At 43.5% G+C, this 12,908-nt stretch overlaps 1 long non-coding RNA gene across 2 annotated transcripts in view; it reads left to right on the top strand.

The window, feature by feature from the left end:
- LOC307219765 overlaps nucleotides 1-12,908 on the top strand; it is a 39,184-nt gene that overhangs the window by 2,443 nt on the left and 23,833 nt on the right. The gene's annotated exons all lie outside the window — the stretch shown is intronic.

Below are 12,908 nucleotides of genomic sequence, written 5' to 3'. Positions count from 1 at the left end.
TTCATAACTGCTCAGGAATGTGAAAAGATATGGGTGCAAATTAATTATTCCTCCCACCAGGGAAGTTCTTTCTTTCTCTCTCTCTCTTCTCTCTCCCCCCCCCTCCTTTTTTTTTTTTTTTAAAGGAAGAAAATATGCCTGGGATAATGAATGTGGAATGCGCCTCTGTATGGAAAGAGAGTGAGTCTGAGATCGGAAATTTCTGCTCTTATAGCCATAGAGAATCATTTACATATTATTGAGGATTTATTTGCACACACATATTGTGCATACGGTGACATTATATATCTCTGCATCTGTAGCTCATGTATACACATATGACATATGCATTATTGCATATACACATGTCAGTTTAATCTCCCTGGTGTAACTGGTCCAACAACTCAACAAAAGTAAGTTTATAATAACAAACAGGATTTTTTTTAGTGTAATACCAGTAGTAAATAGGTTTTTAAAAAACAAGTGCTACTCCAGCAGAACTACCTGCCTTTTCCCTATGGAAGCAAAAAAGAGAGAGGGTCTATATTTCTCCATAGGTTTACCAGAGATACTGTTTTATATGAAAAGGAAGAGTTGTATTGGTCTATAGACAATAATCCACCGACACCATTATAAATAGAAATCTCCTAGAAATCTTCTCTTGCAAGGGACGGAAAGCAATCGCTTCTCATTTGAAAATCTAATTATCTTAACCTAATACTACAGATGTGATGTGAATATGAGTGACACTTTCATTAAAATATAATTAACTAAAAGTAGGAATCCAGATACTTTTAAATACCCCCTAGTGAAGATTAAAAATCATGTCTATTAAAAGAGCATCCAAACACACCGCAGGGACACCTACTCCCCTTCCCCCAACATTATAGAAATGGAAAGGCCAGAAAAGATCAGTAACTAAGACTTAAATATAAAGGATATTTACAATCCCAAAGACCCTGCGCAGGTGAACCATAACCTTCGTGCTGACGTGCCTTTGAAGTTCCTGATTCCTGGGATACACGTCAAAACCTTGTCTTAGGCCTTAAGCACTAAATACCAACAGAAAGGTTTAACGCAATCCTCCATAAAAACAAGGTATAAATATGCATCTTTTAGGGGCCTTAAACCGTCCGATCTAGAGAAACATTTGGCAAATCCTGGAGCTAATACTAAGAGGGAAATATCCACCTGATGATGAATGAAGGGCCTGCCAGGAAAGACACTGTATAGGCCAGAGATAGGGAGACGCAGTAAGAAAAACAGATGTTTTAAGGTCATGGTGAAGGTCCCTTAGACTTGAGAGGAGGGGGAAATGCCCACATGGAAGTCCAGTTCTCCGTGGGTAACCAAAACATGGTGAAACTTCGTAGAAACTGAGTGGAAAGTAACCGCAGCCAGCAAATTTCAAGTTCTGAGCCCAATGATTAATGTCAAAGACAGTGCGCAGAAGGCTTTTGGAGAGTAACTTGTTTTCGCTCGAGAGTTATACCTACTCATCAATGAAATAAAAAGGAAACAGTACTTGGGCATGTTTTGTGCGCGTATCAGAAAGCTGAGTTTCAAAAGAAGGGATAGTCTGTATCGTTGTTTGCAGAGAGGGACCAGCGATGCTAACAATGACTAAAATGAAATTTCCCAACCCAGTTCAGTAAGATCGGGGAACTTAGGACAGAAAGAGATCTCTTTGGCTCTTATTGAAGCGGAAGGGGAGTCTAAGCTAGCAGAATGCATTGGCCATTCAAAGACATGTCTGAAGGATGGCAGTCCATTTCCTAGCCCTGGAGACAATTAAATCCAGTCTGATGAAGAAACACCTGAGCACAATGCCTCTCGTTGAGATTCAAGTGAAGAAACAGATACAGTTTACGTAGCAGGAGCATAAGGAAACGAAGAGCAAGGTTTTGCAAAAATCCTTGTTTTATATATTTCTACTGTTTTTGTTTTTTTTAAGCAAGGCTGCTAGAAGCTCCGAAGGTCTGTTGACAACACAGGGCATTTTTTGATGCACATTTTCTCCTTCCCTCCTTTCGTAGAATGATTGTAGTTTCTTTTTAACAGTGGCGGTTTCCAGCTAAAGGAACAAAGGGGGATGCGAGCAGCAATTGAGGAAGGATAGTCCACTTTCTCCAGGTTTCTTCCAGTACTGTTTATTCCTTCCTAACGTTTTTGTTTCGCCCACCCCACCCCTTCACCTCTGTTTCGGCTTTGTGTTCTCAGCCCCTAGTCCGTCCGTCCGTCCCCCCCCTAAAATACTAGCTATCTGGATGGAAAAGGCACTCCGGGATGTTAACAGTTTAGAAGAAACCCGGGGATAGCCACGTAGCTAGGAAAAAATCGAAGGAGGTTAATTCCGAGAGGCAGCAGCAGGTTGGATGGCGGCGGGGTGTGTGTGTGTGTGTGTGTATGATAAGAGCGGAGCGCGGCTCTGGCAGGAGCACCCCGGGGGCTGGTGGGCTGGCTGGCTGTTCCAAGAGGGTTCCCCCAGAAGCTCGGCCAGAGCTGCAAGCTGCTTCCCCTTCCCTGACTGGCTCGTTCGTCCTCTTGCTCGCTCAGCTAATCGCCCCCAAGACCTATGCCTCACCTCTCCAGCTCCTTCCCTCCCCACCCCCCCAACCCAGTCCCTCGAGCAGCCCTCTCAGGCATACTTATCCTCAGGGCAACCCACCCAGGCACTGGGGGTTCCTTTCCTCAAGGGGTGCGGTGGGGTGGGAGAGAAAGAACTATCATTTTCCGAGAGACATAGATAAGAGAGATCGTGGTAATGATGCTCTCTGGATTCACACGCGGGGGGTGGGCATCCCCCGTCTCAGATGCCAGCCCCAAGGAGTTGAAGAAGCAACTTCCTGGACGCGGGTTTCAGAGCCAGCTCTGGCCACTCTCCCGATCAGACAAAGACCGGGCCAAGGGCAGCTAACAGACTTTTGCTCCGAGTCGCCTTGCCTTCGCCCCAACCGGCGCTGAGGACGCACCCGGGCCAGGAGGAGGATATACATAATTACAACCTCCCCTCTTTTTAATAACCCTACATAATTCCCTAATAAACGGCCCGCCTCCCCCTCCCCCCCCTCCAGCCCAAGGGAAAGAGGATCCGTGCCTTTTGAAAGCGCTCCCTAAGTCTATAGATGAGCTCAGTTTGAAACGAGGTATTACAAGATCTCCGTGTTAGAGACCCCTTTATCTGAGCTACAGACACTTTCAGATCCCGAGACCCCCCTCCTCCTCCTGCCTTTTTGTTGTCTCTCCTCCTCCCGGGGCTATTTGACAAAGGCAGTATGTTAACTAACATTTTTTTGTTTAACTCAGCAACTTCGTTTCAAAACACGCTTTAAAAAAAAACAAAACCTGAGAGCAATCTTCGGGACCTTTTGGGGGAGGAGGGGAAGTTGACACGAGGGGCGAAACCGCAAGGATTGTCAGTCTAAGAAAGAAAGAAAAACGCCCCCGAACTCTGCAGATTCTTTAGTCAGATTAGGGGAAATGACAGCTCTCTTTTTTGCTTTGTTTTCTTTTTTTTTGGGGGGGGGAACACACCCAACAACAACAACACGTAACCATATACATTTAATATAACTGTCCATTTCCCAGCCCGTTCTACGACGGCAGTTATCTCTGTTACGCCACGACGCGAAGGGGAAAAGGGAGGGAGGTTGCGATCAGATCCGGCCAGGCCACGCATCCCGACGAAATCGTGCCTGCCATCGGAGTTCCAGCCCCTGACTGGCCTTTTGGGGAGGTTGATGGTGGTGGCTTGAGCTGCGCAAAAAGGGGGGAAAAAAGAGATCCAACCCCCACGCGGTCCCCGACGCTACCAGAAATCAAAGCTGCTCTCGCTAGCATTTCCTCCTTCTCCTCGGGAGCCCTTAGACAACAAACAGCTCTCTGCTCAGCTGCTTTCTGGAGCAGGTCGCGGGCTTTAAATACCCTGAACCTGAGCTTCTTGGCTTGGATGGGAAAGGGAAACGCGGGCGCACACACGCGCGTGCACACAGACACACACAAACACACACCCCCTCGCCCAGACACACGCACTGAGAAAGGTGGGTGAAGGAGCCGGGCGCCCTCTGGGCTTTTAGAGGTCAGAGCTTTGACACTGCTTTGACCTCCCTTTCCCCTGGCGGCAACCGCCCTCGTGTTTATCAACAAAAACAGCCCAGGAGGACTAGACCCAAACAATAGCAATGCGCCAACTTCACAGACACTTCGCGAGCTCTTATGCAAATCCTGGAGAACGACCCAACGCCTGGCCAAAGGACCCCTTCCCTTCCCCACGGCGCCACAAGCCTCTTCCCGGCACAGTGGCCAGAGCCAAGGGAAACGTTTTTGTCTTCTCTTCGGCGGGGACGGGGGTGTGTGGAGAGGGGGGTAGGAGAGAAAGAGGGAAAGAGAGAGAAGCGGGAAGGAAGCGAGACCCCAACTCCAGCGATCGGATCAGGAAAAGGACAAACAATAACAAAAGCCAATAAAATTACCCACCTTAGCGCACAGACAAGAAAGTAAGTTTATACCTAGATCCAACAGTTCACAGTGCCCATAAAACAGGAATCTTTCTGGTGTTAAAGACAATATGCTAAACTACCTCTGCGGCAAACGGTGATTATAAAATGCCCAGGAAAAAGTTGTTTTCGCCCAAGGAGCCAAGTTTTCAAAAGAAAACGTGGAGATTTTACAACTAAATAAAAGCCACCACCTCTGTGTTGTCCGTAAAAACTACACATAAATTAAAAGTACCGTTAAAAGAAAGCCTCCAGCAAGCAACATCTGATCCGACTTACCGAAAAAAAGAGGATAATTTAAACCACATTTAATTATAAAAAGCAGTAAGCGAAAAGTAAATCAATCAATGCTTTCTCTCAAAAATGTTGTCCGCCAAGGTATAGAAATGACAATTCTTATAGTCCTGCATTAAAGGCTAACTGAAACTCTACTCTTCAGGAACTGATTATGGGAGGGGGGATGCAAAGCAAGGGGGAAAATGAGGGGGACACACACAAAAACAAGCCTCTAACGATTTTCAGTTTTTTGTTTAAAATTGATGACGATCAGAAAAGCCTGATGAAAAAGTTAAAGAAAATATACCTCAAGAGGAAAAAGCCCATCTCCTTTTCTTCTTTGTCTATCAGTCTCCAGTTAAAGCATATGGAAAATGTTTTCAAAATGCCTAGATTTGGCACATTGTCATTGCAAAGAGAGGAGCGCAGTGATGCTGTTATAGAAAATGGGAAATAAATTCAGGATTGGGTGCTGCCTCCTTCAATGCGGATTTATCTAAGTTTAATTTAATATTCTGCAATACTGTATGATCGCATATAATTCACCAAGATTTTAAAGGGCTTTGCGTAAATACATGGACTATGGGCACCAAGTCATCTAACCAGATTAGTTCTTTTTCATTTGTGTTTTTTTCTCATTAGATGCACTTTAAACTGCAAGTGCAAATAATAAAAAGGATAGAATAATAGGGTTTGGGTAAGCAAGCGATTAGAAAAACCACTGGCTTTAGTAAAATCATTCAAAACATAAAATCAAAAAGCACAAAACGGCTGTTTGTAAAACACTAAACCTTTAATCGATTTATTGGCATCCTGATCGATTAGATAAACGGAAATCTATACCAAACATAAAGGCATTTAAAACATTTCCCTCTCATTTCTAAACAAAACTTTTCTTTTCGGCAGAAAAAAAATCTTATCAAACGACTAACAGGAAATTCTTCAGATATCAAATTACGATAATAAAATTATTTCCACATGGAAAGGGATAATGACAATGATGATAGTAATTATAATAATGAATAATTCAACAGTCCTTTGACATATATAGAAAACCTGATTCAGAACAGCTCTTGAGAGGACCTAGTTTTAGGGGAAAAACATTTTATTAAGAGAAATTGACTTAAAAACTGACATTTTCAACTAGACTGACAATTTAGGGGGAACTGCTAAACTTATGCTAATTTCTCCCTCTATCAAAAGAAAGGCTGACCAGTGTTCACAGAAAGCTTTGCCCTTTCAATCGAGTTACTATCTATTAGTAAAAATAAATATGTAAATATACCAGCCCCATCTGAATTACAGGAACAAATTTGTGCCTGCGTGGTAGACTGCAAGGAGGTGGTTAAGACTGAAAAGGGGGGGCGCTTTCCCCCTTAATAATCCATTTATGTAGTCCATATCGCGCTTTCCAGATCTCAGGGAAAAAATTGCAAGCCATAATATATTTTACTATTTAGGTAAAAGAAAAAGAGGGGGGTGGGTTGCAATCCGGGGCAATGCAGCAATCAGAGCTTGTGGCATTCTGGCTGCGTGAAGAGGAAGTGTTGCTGTAACGGGTATTATGTTTATTTGATAAAGAAAATCAATGAAAGTGGCTGTAAAGTAGTTAGTGAGGCGTGTGTTTGGGACTCGGGTTGAATAGTGACTCCAGCGGGCTGGTCGATCAGCTCTAAGAGCTCTGGAAATCTACCCTAACCCTCTGCCTGAGCTCTTTTCTCTCTCTCTCTCTCTCTCTCTCTCTCTCTCTCTCTCTCTCTCTCTCTCTCTCTCTTTCACACACTCGCACACTCGCTGCTGCACCTTCTCCAGTCCAGGGGACTCCTCTCTGACAGTCTCCTCCCTCTATCCCTCCCTCCTTCGGTCTCTCCCTTTCCAATTTCCCGATGGCATCACTATCATCCCTCTCCGCCCCCACCCCCACCCCCCGTGCTGGGGTTGCAGCCTTCCTCTTACCCCACCGATTCCTTTCATTATCTTGCCTCCACCCCCCCCCACCGCATCCGCCCTCCCTTTCCTCTGACTTCTCAGCTAGGATGTTCAGAGACCCTCCCGGCTGAAGGGCTGCACGCCCCCCCCTCCACCTCCAAGTTCTTGCTCTGCCCAGCCTTGGGGGTGGGTGGGGTGAATCCTGGAGGCTCGGCAGCGGCTTGTGTTGGCAGCCAGGGATTTATTTTTAAATGCCAGGGGTGACCAGCCTTTAGAAGTAATCACAGAGTACTTTTCTACATGTGCAGAGTGCCTCTGTCACCACGAAGAAAACACAGCAAGCCCCACGCCCTTCGGATCAGGGGGCAGAGTTTCTATGGCAGAAGGCACGGACTTTCAGGAACCTCTCATTTTAGAAACTAAACACACACGCGCGCGCGCACACGCGCGCACACACACAACCCCCCTGCAACGAATAGCATCCCTGACGCCACTATCCTAAACATGATTTCCTTGAAAGTCAACTCCACCGCGTTCAATCGGATTCCTTTCCAAGAAAGCATGGCCAAGCCTTCCTTTTTTGAAGCCAACTGTGAATATAATCTTCCAACCGTTCTAACCAATCCAAACTACCAACGATCCACAAAATATTTAAGCCTATGCGCCAGCCAATTAAAGCAGCTCGTTCCCATGGGGACCGTCTAATCCCCCAATGTCACCGGTGTTTAAATCAATTTGTCGCCCAAGTCGGGCTAATTTTTACTTGGAAGCTAGTCCCACTGAGTTCCATGGGATTTCCTTCTGGCTGCATGTCGCGATGTATTGCAATATATTCTTTTTTAAAAAAATGTATCGGCCGTGAATGGAATCCCGTGGAGATTACTGGCGCTTGCGATCGCAGCCAGTTTAGGATGAGCTGTAATTCTGCACTCACACACGGCTGCGAGTTTACTTCGGAGTAAATGTCCGGGATGCAAGTGCCACTGAAAGCCATTCGGTCTGCTCATAGGAGATGGATGGTTTGGGGCACAAATACAGCCCTGGCGGTCGTATGAGGTTCATTAGTTCCTTTCAGTATCTGTCCTTCGCGGGAGGGGAGAAGCGTTCAAAAACTTGCGTGTGCTTCCTCCCCATCCTTTAGTCTTCTATGCTTTGAATATAGGATCCCCTCCTCAGATATATAATTCCTGTGTGTTTAAAAATGGTTAACCTTTTTTTTTAAAAAAAATCTCCCTGTTTTTCAGCTCCCCCAAGCCTGTACTAAAACAGAGCCTGTAAAACTCGCGGTCTGTATAGTCGGTTTCCACACCTATGGCTTGGGTTAGGAAGCCATTATCTAGGTTCCCCTATCGCCATCCTTTTTAATAATAATAATAATAATAATAATAATGGTAGGGGGAGGGCCTCTGGTGTGGTCAGTTGTGACAACATGGCAGCTCTGAGGGAGAGGCGCTTCGGTTCGTAGCTTTTTTGTGAGGCTACGCTTTCGTTACTTAACCCCCCTATTCCTTCTCTTCCTCGGGGGCTTATTTCTGCCCCCCCCCCCACACTCCATGGCGTCCTCTTTGACAAAGGGCAGCGCCGCCTTCTCCCGCTTCAACTCCTACTGCCATTTCCCGCTTTCGTCGCCCTCCCCGCCGCCATTGGCCGAATTAGGCAAGGGCCGAGAAACCGAGGTTATGGCAGCCCCGAAGCGAACCTATCAAAACTCGCGCCGAGGTGACGCGGCCAAGCGCGCGAGGGCCTCCAAAAATGGCCGTCTCGCTCCTTTCTTTAGCTTCCTCCCGTCCCCTACCCTTCAATGTTCGCTTTCCTCTGCTTTTCTTTTCCTTTAGAAGAGGGAAAGCTGCAAAGAGATAGGGATAGGTAGGCGGCAGAGGCCTTGTGTGGTCCTTGCTGTGCCTTTCAGGGCTCAGTTCAACTTTTGGAGCCTTATGTATGGCTGACAACTGGGGTTTCTAAAAAATAAATAAATAAACGGTGTAGTGGTTTGTTTGTTTTGTTTACCAAACAAGCGGTATGTAATTTTTTGCTGAATGAAAATTGGAAGTTGGTCAATACACACCTAAAATGTAAATTTGCAAAGGGCTTGCAAACAGGGAGGCAGCAAAAGTTTGGTGCATGTGAAGTGAGCAAAGTTTGCAAGTCAGGATGCAGGTGATGAGTTTGGCAGGGTGGATAGTGAAAACCTGTGCATATTAACTCAGAAGCAAGTGCCACTATGTCCACTGGGACATATTCTGATGTGATTTTGTATAGGGACTGTAGCCCCCGCGACGTGTGTCCTTTCCGTATAAGGCAGGGCAGTACAGTGCGTTTCCTGAACCAGTGCTAAATGCTTGGAGGATGCGCTTGCCTTGCATAGCTTCCTTATGCAAGGTAACTGAGCACCCCAATGATGTTGCTGGGGCATAGTCAAGTAGCATGGCGCATGAGTGGGGAGGGCAACAGGACCTGCCCCTGTGTGGCAGGGCCTCAATACATTCTTTATGGCAAAGACAGCCATTCTGTGAGGCGCATATGCTCGAACAACCATCCTTTGTCCTAAGAGCACATAGCTTCCTCCCACCCAAGAACCCTGGGAACTGTAGTGTGATAAAGATGCTGGGAACTGTAGCTTGGTGTTTTCAGATCACTTCTACCAGACTTCTAGAATATGTGTGTTTGCGTGTCCCTTTCTCTGTGTCTTCACTCTTAAAAGAATGTTTCCACCAATCTCTTCCACTGTGTGACCTTTCAGGCTGAGAGAGCCTACTGCAGATAACCATCTATACAACAAGCAGGGTTGCAAGGGCAACAGAAAAGTTCTCAGGGGCTTCTCTTCACTCAACTGTGGAATGAGGTTAACTTGTAAAGGTTTAGATAAAGGTTGTGCCAAAACCTTCCCCCTCCCCCATCACCTGGTCCCATTTATAGTGTACCATTGTCCTTAGGCCTCATGCATGTAATGCACAATTTGCCACATTAAAACATATCCTTTCCCCCCCCCCTCACAATATTTTTTATTCTTGTTGCTGCCTTAATGGTAGGGTTCTTTATTTTTAAACATTTAAAAACATTACTTTTAAACGTTATCTTACTTTTTAAATATTATTTTTGAACAGCCCACCTTTCAGGATTGGTTGGGCTACCATTAAACAAATTAAAGAGGTGGCAGGAACACCAGTGGTTCCAACGTTCAATGGATTCCCAATGTCCCTGTTTAACATAATGCAGCAATAATATAACAAAGCAAGGAAGCTTTATAATTTTATCACAAGAGAGTGTTTGAGCATATGCAGAGAGCATTAGCTTCTGTACTGAACAACGAGCAAAGTCAGCAAAAACAAAAAAACAAAAACCATTCAACCTGTGTTTATGAGGCTAGATTTTGTAAATAATGTGAGTTACTATAGCCTCTGCATCAATCAGGTTAGAACTTAACCTCTTTAGTACTGGATACTAATTATGTATAAAGCACACAACACATGCCACTTGTTTACTGAGAACCAAATTTGTATATCATAGTAGCATATATTACTTATTTGTCTCATAGGATATAAGTTTCCTTGCTTTGGAATTCAATCTCATCAGATGTGAGACAGAGAATTGTATGATACTTGGTAGATTGTTTCAATAGCAATCAAAGCTACTGGGAGTGGTTTCAGGATTCTTCCCATAGGCTCTCCAAACCCTTAATTGAAGTGGCAAGTGGAGTTTATGGCAGTAGTCCTAAACACACTTACTTGACAGTAAGTTCTGCTTAATTTAATGGGACTTACTTTTCAATAGATTGATAGCCCTGTAAAATTAGAATCCTAAACGAATATTAGTAAGGAGTAAGTGTGCCACTGAACACAGTGAAAGTGACCTCTTGCATTGTAAAAGAGAAAACAAATGCTATACTGAGCAGAGCAATTTTAGTTTGTCACACCATTGCTTCATGCCCTTAACTCTCCATAGAGAGCAACCTATAGGGAAAAAGATGTGATCCATATACCGTGTAAGCAAGTGTATTTGCAATTTTAGCTGCTTTTAAGCTGCAATCCTAGGTACGCTTATCTGCAAATAAGCTCCAATAAATAGTCTGGAAGTTATTTCTGAGCTGTTTTATACTAGGTTAGCTTGTCCATATAGCCATGTACTACATACTCTGGCTTGCAGAGGGTTCTCAGACAAAAGGTGTTCCACATCATCTGCTACACAGTTCCTTTAAATGGAGATGCCAGAAATTGAACTTGACACTTTGTGCTCTATCACTGAACTACTATCACTTCCCCATGGTTAGAATTGCACTGCTAGTCTTGTTCAGTTCAATGGAGCCAATTACATGATTCTGCAAAATCTGAGCAAGCACGATACTAGGGTCCCAGTGAAGGAGCAAGAATTCCACAAGTCTCCTCCTACTGGTTCTTGGATCCATTCTCCAGAGCATCCTTGTACTCGCTGCACAGGAATGGCAATGACATGGCTGTATTTACTGTAGCCTTTGCAGCTGACCCATCTGACTGTGCTAGGATGAAGAGAGTCACTGTTACAGAGTCCTAAGGTTTACTGCAACTACAGTTTTCCATAATCAACCAAAGGGCTAGAGCTTTAAATGGGCAGCACAACAATGCAGTATAGAATGCAATTTTAGCTGCAGTAATGCAAGCCACCATGTGCATTGCAGCTAAAGCTGTGGGATAAGCTGTAGCTCACTTTACACAATGCCATTTTCAGTAGTTTGCAAATGGTGCTGAAAGTCATTTAAATCCTGAATGCCAGAAATCATGCCTTGACTGGTTGACAGTAGCAACATGCCCCCATGATTGCCTCTGCAAATGCAGTTCATTGGGTTTTTGTGGCCTATTCTAGGTTCCAAATATAGAACAGGGGGATGGTGTCTCACATTAAGTGGCTTCTGTGTTGTTTTCTGATGTTGCTGGAGCATTCCTTTGAAACTGATGGAGAAATAACCTTGATTAATTATTTCCGGATTTCATGGCAGCATCTTCACTGTTTTTAGTATGAATGTGTGTGGGGTTTTTTTTTTAAAGTCTGCAACTATTTTTTTTTTAAATCTAGAAATAGTTTTGTGAAGCAAATATAGCATGGCTTGTAACTGGTCATTCAGGCAAGTAACTATCCAGCTTCTGACCAAAGAGATGCAACTAGAATCTCTTCCCCAATGGTAATCTAGGAATAGGTTCATATAAATTTGTGTTAGCTAATCCAGATAATCCTACCTTCTTTCATTCCTGTCCCCCCTCCAAAATGCTTTTACAGTACATGCCTAAAACAATTATTGTTTACTATTTTTTAGCTGGATTCCTCTGTGATCTTTGGAATTTTATTCATTTAATGCATTATGCATTCTCTAGGGAAGAATTATATTTTTTCTCTTCCCCTGAAATAATTTACAATATATATGTGGGCACATGTGAAAATAAACATTTAAAAAGAGTGAAACTAAGAAGCCTCTCATCAGGTTTAAAATACCACTTCATTTCTTTCCTTTATTTGAAGTCCAGTATAGAAATGTCATTTGAACAACAACAAAAATGTGCAGTAATATTGATGGCTAAATTATATGACACCCCTCACCCCTGAAATTGTTGTTCACCAACATCCAGAGACAATTCACAAATTGTCTGAATGAAGGCATACCCAGTTATAAATTCACATGGGATTAAGAAAGGATTTCAACTGATAAAAAAACAGATAGGAAAACCTGTTCATATATCCAAATTCACACCTGAGGGTAACACACGTTACAGCAACAGATACCTTACAGATTTTTCCTCCTTATACATTCTTTCTGAAGGAACATGATACCATGTCGGTACTAGACAGTATACATTTAGTCTTGATGCTCATTTTAGTCTTATACCAAATACTTTTCTCAGTTACAGAACCTTGGTAACATTATGAATAGGGGGGGGGGAGAGAAAAATATTTCAATATTTTATGGTACATAACAAAAGTATTCGATATAAAGAATTTAAATGATTGTAGCAGATGTTTGTTTTAAAGCAAGTTTGCTTGGAATAATCACTTTACAATTAAAATAGCTGGAATTTTAATTTTAAATTAGAGTGAGCTAAAAGTCTTATTTGAAGAAGTTAAGACATATTGAAATACTGAATTAAAATTTATTGTAAAATGCCAACATGTTCTGAAAGATAGTCATGAGAAATATATTTGTTGCAGGTGGGGACGGGGTGCTGTATAAGTTATTTGATATGCTAAAAGGTTATTTTAAACCTG

Source organism: Podarcis cretensis (assembly GCF_951804945.1).
Source record: "Podarcis cretensis genome assembly, chromosome: 7".
NCBI classification, from domain to species: Eukaryota; Metazoa; Chordata; class Lepidosauria; order Squamata; family Lacertidae; genus Podarcis; species Podarcis cretensis.
The sequence above is the reverse complement of the archived record's forward strand: the minus strand, read 5'-3'. Positions and strand labels throughout refer to the sequence as shown.